This window comes from Rhinolophus ferrumequinum, chromosome 7, assembly GCF_004115265.2.
Source record: "Rhinolophus ferrumequinum isolate MPI-CBG mRhiFer1 chromosome 7, mRhiFer1_v1.p, whole genome shotgun sequence".
NCBI classification, from domain to species: domain Eukaryota; kingdom Metazoa; phylum Chordata; class Mammalia; order Chiroptera; family Rhinolophidae; genus Rhinolophus; species Rhinolophus ferrumequinum.
In genome coordinates this window covers 92,424,402-92,435,106 of record NC_046290.1, presented here as the reverse complement: position 1 = coordinate 92,435,106, position 10,705 = coordinate 92,424,402, and positions in this window count along the sequence as shown.

The window sequence follows — 10,705 nt, the reverse complement described above, 5'->3', positions numbered from 1 at the left end:
GACAAAGGGGCGGTCAACACTACATCTCCCAGTGGTCATCGCACGCTGGAGGAGGAAGAAGGAGGGGGTTCTAAATCCGCGGCCGCTGGGGACCCCTGGCGGGGACGAAGGCTGCATCAGTCGGAGCAAGTGCTGATTCACGGCCCCGCCCCATATTCTCAGGGAAATTACAAGAGGACCGGGCCAGGGCCCTAGCCCTGGACCCAATGTCCGAGATAAAGTAACAGGCTAAGGGGGTTCACAGGAGAGGGAGCATGTCCAAGGTAGATCCAAATTGCCAGAGTGCTGCCCGCCCCTGGGATGGTTGAATTAAGGAACTAAAACTGTCATCCACTCCCACAAGATTCCAGTTCCCCAACCCCACCTTGAGGTTCTTGGAACCTGATGAGGTGAAAACATGGAAGGACAAATATTGGCCAGGCATACTGGTTAATCTACGGAAAGGATGCAGCTGTCCGCCGTCTGACCCCTGGGGAGCCCCTTCTTCCTCTCTAGTGTGGAGTGTTAAAAATTCAATTCTGTTACCAAGAGCCTACAGTATGTTTAACATGGGTTGTATCTGGGGGTTAACCAATCCTCTCCCCACCTAGGAAATACACCCTGAGGTCAAGCTGACAAATTCTTGCTCATATGCTTCCCTTTTTGACATTCAACATAGCTCACATACCCCATAGTTTTGTTTTGACTGCACATTTTATTAATTTATTCAGCAATTATCTATTGAGCACCTACCATGTTCCAAGCATTGTTCTAAACAATGAGGTACAGCAGTGAACAACAACAACAAAACCCTGGCCAAGAAAATAGGCAAGATAAACATGTAGACTATGTCAGAAAGTGATAAGGAATAAAAAAAATTAAGCAGGAGATATGAAGTGTTGTGTTTGAGAACCTAGAATGAAGGAGTTTCTTTGAAAGAATATTCCGGGCTCTAGGCTAGATGCTGGAGGAAGAGGGCGTGGAACCCTGCCCTCAAAGAATTTAAAATGTGTTAAGCACTGTTAAGTTTTGGGGTTTTGTTTTGTTTTGTTATTCTTTCAGGCTAGATAGGAAGAGATTCTGAAAAGCTTCTCCAGGGAGGTTGGTAACATTTCCAACCCAGCCTTTAAAGGACTTGTAAGGATTTGACAGCAGGCAGAGGACACAGGCAGCTGGACTCAGAGGCTGGTTCCTCCCTGACATATTTATTGGTAGGCAAAGAATTAATCGTGCTTGTTGCCTGAAGTGATGGGTAGTGGGGCTGGGGATGGAGTCAGGAGCCAGAACAGAAGGAGCCCTGCATAGCAGGCAAGGAAGGGAGAGAAGTCTTTATTCTGAAATAAATAGAAAGCCTGTGAGAGATTTTAACAAAGGCAGAAAGTGAGGTTTGTGTTTTGTCTTCATCATTGCCTCCTTCATCAGTGCTTACTTAGCACAGTACCTAGCACACAGTAAATCTGTAGAACATAGGAAGTAAAGAAATGAGTGAATGAATGCACTATAGGGAGATTGCTCTGGCAGGAGTGGAGGAAATGGACTGAAGGAGGAGAGAATCTAGAAATAGCTCTCTTCTCCCCCTCCTCCAACATAGGATCCAGCCCCTCTCCTCTTACTACACCACCCAGCAAAATGCAATCCTGTTGGTGAATAAACCCTCCTGCTTCCTTCTGTCTTTTACATGACTGTTCGCCAAGTCATTCCTCTTCCTTTCTCTTCCTTCCTGCAGGTCAGGCCTGAACCATTCTGGCCTGGGCATCACGGGATTGTGGAAATGAGCCCTTCCAGCCAGCGCTGGTTGTCCACATGTGAATTAAATGTGTCAATGCTAAATCTCGGGCACTTCCTGGCACATTTCAGGCCGCCTCTCGGACCTCTCCACCTCAGTTCCTTTCCCCACTAGCCCAATGTACATAAAAAAATTTTAAAAATTAAAAAATCAAGGCCAAATCTGTTTTGGAAAAGTAAAGCAGATGCAAAGAAAGTGATACAGGATAGTTAGCATGTCCCTAGGTAGACAGGGAGGTCTCTGGTGGAGTAAACAAAGACAGCCATATCCTAAAACTCCAGGTTTTGAAATCACTCCTTCGCTCCAGGACATAATGTAACAAGGCCTTGAGGTTCATAAAATTCCTTTTGGCCTGACAAACGGAATAGATCTGATAGATAAAGAGTGGGTTACTTTGCTAATTCCTTTAGGATGGGCAAGCAGAACAAACCTGGTAGAAGAATTTCATTAGAAGGCGCCAGTTCCCTTCTTCAAACAGCTCCCCTTCCCCAAGTGGACAAGGGAAGGTATAAAAATAAGAGCTTTTGCCTCACTCACGGGGCCACCCCCATTCGGGACCCCCTCTCACTCAGGAGCTCTGACTCTTTGCCTTCAATAAACTATCCTCTTTTTAAAACTCTTTGCCTCTCCTGGGTCCGTGTTTCCATTCTTGGGTCTCACGAGACACAATCCCGGCCCACACCCAGAAACTGCCGGCAGACCCAACATCATCTACATCATTTGGGGAATCACAGGAAAATATTCCTCCATCAAAAGGATATTCCAAAGCCAAACAGTAATGACATGGGCAGTCTCCACATCGAGGTTTCCATCCAGTGGTGCAGAGGAGAGCTGGGCCTGCCCTCCTTTCCCTTTTGATTTTTTTTAAGACTCTAGGCTTAAAGCTGCAGCTGTCCAGCAGCCCGTGGTTGTTTAGAGGATTGTTTCAGAAGCGTGATGACATTATACAGAGCAAATGGCTTAATATTCTGGCTTCCTCCTCTACTGCCTGGGACTGCTGGAAGAAACCTGGAGCAGGGATTTGGAGAACTAGTACTCTGCCTTCTGCCTGGCCCCCAGCTCTGCGTGCAAGGCCTGTGCCCTCTCTGGATCTCAATTTCCGCTTCTTTGACGTGAGAAATTAAGCTAAATGAGAAGTAAGTGCTCCGCCCAGCTGTGACAGTCGTAGTTCTAGATTCAACATGTTCCTCTTCTGAAGTAGAAGGCGATTGGCATTCAGTTGTGGCAACAGGAGACCTGTACAGACGTGGGAGATAGTCAAGTCCCAAGAATTGAGAGGCTCAGAGTCATCCCTGTTTTTTAGACAAGAAAGCTGAGACGTGGAGATGCTGGGTAACAAGACAAAGGTGACTGCTAGAGACTGAATTCAAACCCAGGCGGATCTTCCGGACTCCCAGTAGCAAGGACACATTTTCTTTCCCAGGCTGTAAGGATCTACCCATTGGTATCTGCTCAGGAAAGGAGAGGCCCTGCCCTCTGGTGACTGGCCTGACACAAGGGCACTGGGCAAGCAGTATGGCTAACCCTCTGCCCCATTTCCAGTGCTGGAGGACATGACCTTTAGGTGCATCCTGTCCTGCTGGGTTGGCGGACAAGCAGGCCAGTCAGAGACATTAGTGTCCTGCTGTTTCTGTGCCGTCATAAATCATCACCACAGCCCCAGCCTCTGGCTCCTGGCTTCCTCCTGCGGCTGGAAAGCTCCCTGATTGGTGGAGAGGCAGCAGAAGTAGCCCCCGCTTCATAAGCGGACAGGCAATGCTCCCTGCCCTGTCCTCTGGGAACACTTCCCTGTCCCTGTCCTAGCAGGCTGGTCTGTAGTAAGGGCAGCACACACGACAGAGTCAGTGGCAAAGGACAACAGGGAAATCTCAGGGGGCTCCTCTCTTCCTGAAGAAACTGAAGCAGTTGTAGAGACCTGTGCTGGGAGGCAGAACCCACAGGTTGAAGCCTTGACTTTGCTATTGATCTTGCCGGTGACCTTGAGGAAGTTACTTTACCACTCTCAGCCTCGGATTGTGCATAAATAAAAGAACTGGACGATGTTTTTTAAGATCTTCCAGCCTCTATAACAACAGCCTTTTAACTCCCTGCCTCGGTGTCTTCCCTGCCTCCCCAGTGAAAGATGTGAAAGATCTTTCCAAATGTACATTCGCTTTTTCTCCTTCCCCTGCCCTGGCTGTGCCATGCGTGCTTCTCCCACTGTGTATGGGCCAAAGGCCCTGCTCCTTAGCCTGGAATTCAAGACCATTCCTGGGGGGCCCTGCCTACCTCACCTCCCCTGCTGCATCTCACACAAGGAACTCGACTGGCGTTACTGGAGCACGCAGTGCCCTCTTCCAACTCTGGGCCTTTTCAAAAGCTGTTCCTTCTGTGGGAACTCCTTCTACTCCCACCCCCAGTCAACTTCCACCTCCTCATCCTTCAGATCAGACCCTATGTGTTGGACTGTTTCCCCTCAGTGCCCCCCATAACTCCATGCTCCATACTTCTAGCATAGGGTCTAGACCTCCTTACTACACTTGCATAGTATGAGTCTGTCTTGCCCCGGGGTTTTACGAACAATTCCTCAAAGACAAAGATCCATCTGAGTCACTTCTGAACTCTGAACCTGGCACGGAGCAAGTGTTCAGGGAAGTTTTATTCAGTGAAAGAGACACTGCTTCGAGAAAAGATCGACCTCGAAGCTGGTCTTACCTCCTGAGGAAGACTTGAAAGGTTTTGCCCGAAACTAGTGGTCATGGCCAAGTTGCAGCAAAAACTCAAGAAGGCAGAACTGTAGACAATCCCAGGAGCAAACAGGGCCACAGCCAGAAACGATGTCTCGAAGAGGATCCAGACAGTGGATTTTTTTTTTTTTTTTTAATGTTCAAGTGTTTTTTTTCTTTTTTTTTTTTTTTTTAAAGATTTTATTGGGGAAGGGGAACAGGACTTTATTGGGGAACAGTGTGTCCTTCCAGGCCTTTTTTTCCAAGTCAAGTTTCCTTTTTTTCAATCTTAGTTGTGGAGGCGCAGCTCAGCTCCAGGTCCGGTTGCCGATTCTAATTGCAGGGGTCACTGCCCACCATCCCTTGCAGGAGTCGAGGAATCGAACTGGCAACCTTGTGGTTGAGAGGACGCGCTCCAACCAACTGAGCCATCCGGGAGGCAGCTCAGCTCAAGATGCCGTGTTCAATCTTAGTTGCAGGGGGCAGAGCCCACCATCCCTTGCGGGACTCGAGGAGTTGAACCGGCAACCTTGTGGTTGAGAGCCCACTGGCCCATGTGGGAATCGAACCAGCAGCCTTTGGAGTTAGGAGCATGGAGCTCTAACCGCCTGAGCCACCGGGCCGGCCCCCAGACAGTGGATTTTGAAGAGCCTGTTGACATGGGACTGATGACCCACAGAAATGTTCTGTTCTGAGTACCTGGGGCTGACCACCCCTCACCAACTAGCTTCCCTAAATCTAAGGCCTGACTCTCAGATCCCCTAAAACTGATTGGGCTGGAAAGAGGGAGAGATTCCAAAGTCTATTACATCTTTACATTTTAAGTTTTGCCTTCCCCTAAAAAGAGCCAACTTCAAAATTTAGCACATCAAGAGAATGTCTGTCACCATAAAAAAATGGGCCACTGTCTCAAACAAAGAGATAAACTGTCCCCATTCTCAAGAGACCGGTGTTCTAGGGCAGAGGAGCCTGGGCTAGAATTTTCTCCTCAAACTCAGCCGTGTGAACTTGGGCCAAGTGCTTCACCAGTCTGGATCTTGGGTTCCCCACAAATCTCCACCCTGCCCTCTGAATTGGACTATGACATACATACATTCCTTGACTTGGTAGAGGGGTCTGAAGCCAGGGTTTTGATGCTTGGAGCTCCAACAGAGGGCAAATGACTCATGGGAGTCCCACAGTAATGGGGATGGTGGCAGCCTGCCAATCACACAGAATGAAGCAGGTGCTTTTTGTTTTTAGAGGACTCCAAGCTGCAGAGAGCCCCGCAGTTGCAGTTCATGTCAAGGAAGCAATTTCTCCATCAGCTGGAACTGTCCAGTGATGGCATGAGCTGAGTCTGGAGAGGGTGGGAAAGGAATCAGCGGTCAAGGACCAGTTACAAAAGCAGGGCCAGACCAGCCAACCAGAGGTGATGCTGAGCAGTAGTTTTCAACCTGGTGGTGAATCACAGTCCCCAAAACCTGGGGGAAGCTTCACTAGAATACAGAGTCGCAGGTCTAACATGCAGAGTCAGAATCTCCAGCAATGGGTCTGGGAACCTGTATGTTTTCAAAGCTCTCTGGGGGATTCTTCCACCAGGGTAACCTGAAAAGGCCCTGGAAACTCTGAAAGAGGCCAGGCTGGGTTACCTGAAGAAGTGGAGGCCGTTACGAGAGCTGGCTGAAAGAGGTGAGGGAACTGGCATTTTCCTGTATTGGCCATTCTGCCGAGTCAGCCCAGCACTAATGCTTCCAGAGTACAAATCCCATTTGGTCATGTAATAGGAACGCTGATGCTGACACAGCAGGCAGACAGGAGCCCAGGCTGCATCCGTGGATGGGAGGTAGGCACAGACATTCAGCACCAACTCCTTGCCCCGAGCCTGGGAGCAGGCAGAGCAAAAGGCACCCCCTCCACGCCAAGCCTTGAGCAAATCAAGATGACTCAGGAGCATCACCCTGCGCTGTCTTCTAGGTTTCAGAGCCAGCCAAATTTCCTCCCCGTCTTCCTGGAGTTTGGGGTTGGCAGTTGGAAGGGATGGCAGAAGGACTCTTGTTTGTCTGGTAGAGGAATCCCTTTTGCAGCACCCCAACTCCTGGGTGGCAGCCTTTGCTAGCACACCTCCAGCCACAATCAAGTACCATTTCCTGAGGTCTCCCTTCTTCCGTGGGACAGCAGTCATGTTCCCGGACCCTCCCTCCTACTGTTCCTCATTCTACCTTCTGATGTTACAAGCGAAAGGAAAACCCTTCTCCCCAACAGCCTTTTCCATTTGAGGCTGGAACACGTGAAGCCCTTTTGTCTCCACACAGGACCGTTTCCCCAGGAGCAGAGACTAGGTTTGAGCATGAGCTCCCTCCATAATACCTGGTACATCATGGGAATGGAGAGATGGCAAAAGAGATGGATGGCCAGGACATGCATTACTGAGCTCTCGACCCCTGCTCCACTTGAGAAATATGTGTCCAGAGGGTTACGCAAGGCGTAAGAGCACTTCATGACAAGTGGAGGTTTGGCCTCCAACCCCAGGACAGCCACCCGCAACCTCGGCTGGGCCAGCTGCCTGCCTCAGGGCTATCTGGGGGCCTATAATCAATGTTCTGTCCTCCTCCTCCTAAGTCCTCATCTCGGTTTCTAACACTCAGATAGCAAGGAAAGGCCAATCAGTGAGAAAAAACCGGAGAGCAAATGTGTTTGCCCCATGCCCCCATAGACAATAGAGAAACCACACTTCAGATGAGGAATTCAAGGCACAGAGAGGTTAAGTAACCTGTCCGTGTCACACAGCTAGGAAGCAGAGGGGCTGGGTCACGTATCTCCTGTTCCTCATCCCACCATCTAGAAGCACCACTTCAGTGGAGAGAATTTCTTCTTTTTTGTTGGCCCCTTTTCGGAACCAGTGAACACAGACCTGACTCCCTACCCACAGTTGGGTTTATTTCTAACCTCTCCTGTGGAAGGATGCAGATAAAGCGGGGGAATGGGGACAGAGGGAGGAGGTGAGTGACCTGCTCACTCATGAGAGTGGGAAGTAGTGTGGTCTCTAGAGGAACAAGTCAAAACCAAGGCCCCCCTGAGTTGGAGGGACATCAGTTTCCAAGTATACTGCCCAAGGCTGTGGCTGTCCTTGCTGGATTCAGGGGTCTGGGACAGCAAACAGAACCCTGGAGACCTGGCTCTACCAATGACTTGCTGAATAACCTTAAACAAATTACTTTTCTTCTCTGGATCTCCATACCTCCCTTGCAAAATGAGGAACCAGTGATCCATCAGCTCAAAATAAGCCGCTTGGGTTAATACAACAGCCTTTACATGTTCTTGGCTCCGCTGAAATGATCTGAACTCCAGCTATCCTGTGCAGATCAGGATGTCTCACAATGACATCATGGAGGTTTCCTGGCTATCTATGACATCACGTGGATTTCTGGATTCTAGGGGCAAGAGAGGAGAGGATAAATAAATGGGTCCCGAGAGGCACCAAGGTTGGGAATCTCAAAATGGACCAGATACTATCCTTTTAGATTCCTCAGTCAGGAGTGATTTTAAGCAAGGGAGAGGGGGTCAGATTTTCATTTTGGAACAGTCACTCTGGCAGCTAGAGCAGCTGGTCGATTGGATGGGAGACCAGAGGAAGGGAGATCATTTGGGGGGTTCCTGTAACAGCCCCCGTGAGAGGTGGTGAAGGTGGCTGTTGGAGGAGGGAGATGACCAGCACGACGACCGGGAAGGCGGATGGTCAGGGATGGTCCCATTCTACTAGACAGAGCGCGTTTCAGGGAAAGATGATGTGTTCCGTTTGGGAAGTAATGAGTATGGAAGGATATATATATCCAAGTGAGATACCCGGGTTAGGTCTGGACATAGAAATATGAATTCTCAGTGGGAATAGACCCATGGGCCTGAGTGAGCATGGGTGAAGTATGGGAGTGGCCAGTGCAGATGGGCTCAGGAGCCTGCATGGAGCATTGAGAAGCCCAGGAGTCCATGTGACACAAGGATCACAGAAGGATGTGGCCATCGGCCCTCATGGTCCTCCATGGTGACTAATGCCTCCAGAGAACTCATGCAAGGACAGAAAAGGAGGTCATTTCACGAGTTAGGGCATCTCTAGTGACCTTGGTGGAGCCCAACTACAGTGGTTCAGGATGGCAGAAGGTAGAGAGGCAACAAATTAGGATTTGGAAATGACTGTTCGCATTGGTAGTTCAATGCTCGGATGAAGGAGGGAGAAGCTGATGTTGCTGAGAAAGAAAGGCCTGGATGATGGGGGTGGAAGGCACAGGTGGAGGAACTGAGGTGGGGAGGTCAGGAGTCCACTGGGATGGAAGGTGGGTGGGCTGGACTTCTGCGTGGAAAGGAGGGAGGTTCCTGGGAAGTTCTTTCTCTGAGGAGAAGCTAAGTCATCTGCTGAGTCACGGGGAGGAGGAGGGGAAGAGGCTGGGAACAGGCTGAAGGTTTGAGGGAGCCTCTGAGGAGGGTCGGGAAGCGAGCTGGGGAAAGGCCAGCAATTCGAGGGCCAGCTGGGACTGGAGGCCACATGCACAGGTCCCCTCCTGCACAGCCCTGCGGTTTTCTCCAGCAACCCTCTGCAGTGTGGGCCGGGAGCTGAGAAGGTGGAGGTCAGATCACCCAGAGCAGGCCGGGGTCAGCTGCGGCCAAGAGACTGGAGTACAGGGAGCCCAGTATATCAAAGGAATGAATGCAAAGATTGGCCAAGGATCAGAGGAGGTGGGGAAAATAGAGGCCAGAAAGGAGTCAGGGGCTGGAGGCCGCAGGGACACAGAACAAGTAGAGGGGAGCAGGGAAGTGGGAGTGCCAGAGGATCAGGAGTGAGGGGTCGCCATTCTGGGAGGCCCTCCAAGACCCACAGAAAATTCTGGGAGTGGACATGGGCTAGGGCTGAGGCCCAGGTTCGAGGAGGCTCCCCTGAGAGGCTCTGGTGGGAGATGCTGTGCCTTGTGGTTGCTGGAATCCCCCAGGGTGAGGCAGGGCCTGGGGAAGGAGACAAACTGCAACCAGGGACCAAAGGCCTCAGGAATGTCACAAGGAACGGGCTATACAGGCAAAGGGCAGAGCACTGAGCTGCAAGGCCTAAGCCCCAAGGTAGGGGGTTTGTAACCAAGGTGTTTGGAAAGAGCAGTGTGCCCAGCCAGCAGGGCAGCTAGTGGCTTGGACCCTTATACCCTTCAGTTCTGCCTGGCACAGAGGCTCTGCCACCCTCACATCTTGCTCCCCTAACTGTGAGCTCTGGGCCAGCACTTCCACCTCTGTGAGATGGGGACAATTAGAGCTTCAGAACGAAGAAAGAGGAAGCCAAGGGCTTGAACAAATTAGAGCGTGACTACGGTATTCCCCTGCTTTGTCATGTTTTCATCCACTGGATCACGTTGGTGACTGAGGACAGGCACCAGGCAGAGGGGGGGCAACCGAGATTCCTGAGGGACTGGATGTCCTGGAGTTACTCCTGGAGCAGGGGAATGGCCAGGGAGGAGACCCTGAGGCAGACCCCCTGAACAAAGAAACAAAACCCCAGAGATGAAAAAAGGGTAATGACAGACACACAGTGGCAGAAACACAGACCCGGGAAGGAGGGAGGGAAGGAGAGAGGAAGGGAGAGAGAGAGAGAGAGAGAGAGAGAGAGAGAGAGAGAGAGAGAGAGAGAGAGAGAGAGAAATCGAAATCCAACAGAGAGACAAACAGGAAGACAGACTGCCTGAGACAGAGACAGGGAGAGAAAGTGCTAAGCAGGTTGGCCAGGCGCCATGGCTCCTCCCGGAAGCTTCTGGGCTGGACCCAATCAGTGCAAGATGGATGGTTGCTCTGGGAAGGCAGAGGCCACCAGGCAAGGCAGCTGGGCCATCTCTTCCATTTGCACAATCTGCTGCAAAAAGTCCAGCCAGGTGACCCTGTTTGCCCACAAGCAGACTGAGGAGTGCCTCCTGAGGACTTCCTCAGGGCAGCAGGAAGTCAGAGAAGGGGGCTGCTTTGGAAGATGGACCCCTGCTCTGCCTCTCACTGCCGTGAGGTTTGGCAGCCACTGAGCTCCCTGCAGTCTTCATTCCCATCTGTAAAGTGAGAACAACCACCCAACCCTCAGTGATCCTGACATTTCCATTTGCTCCACAGAGGCAGGGACCTGGATAGCCTGGGGACATTAAGCGTGTCCTTTAGAGCCAACAAGAACTTGTAGGTAACAGATGCCTTCTGTTCCCAGCGCCTTTGGGGGATAATTCCAAAAATATGGCCAAGAAGT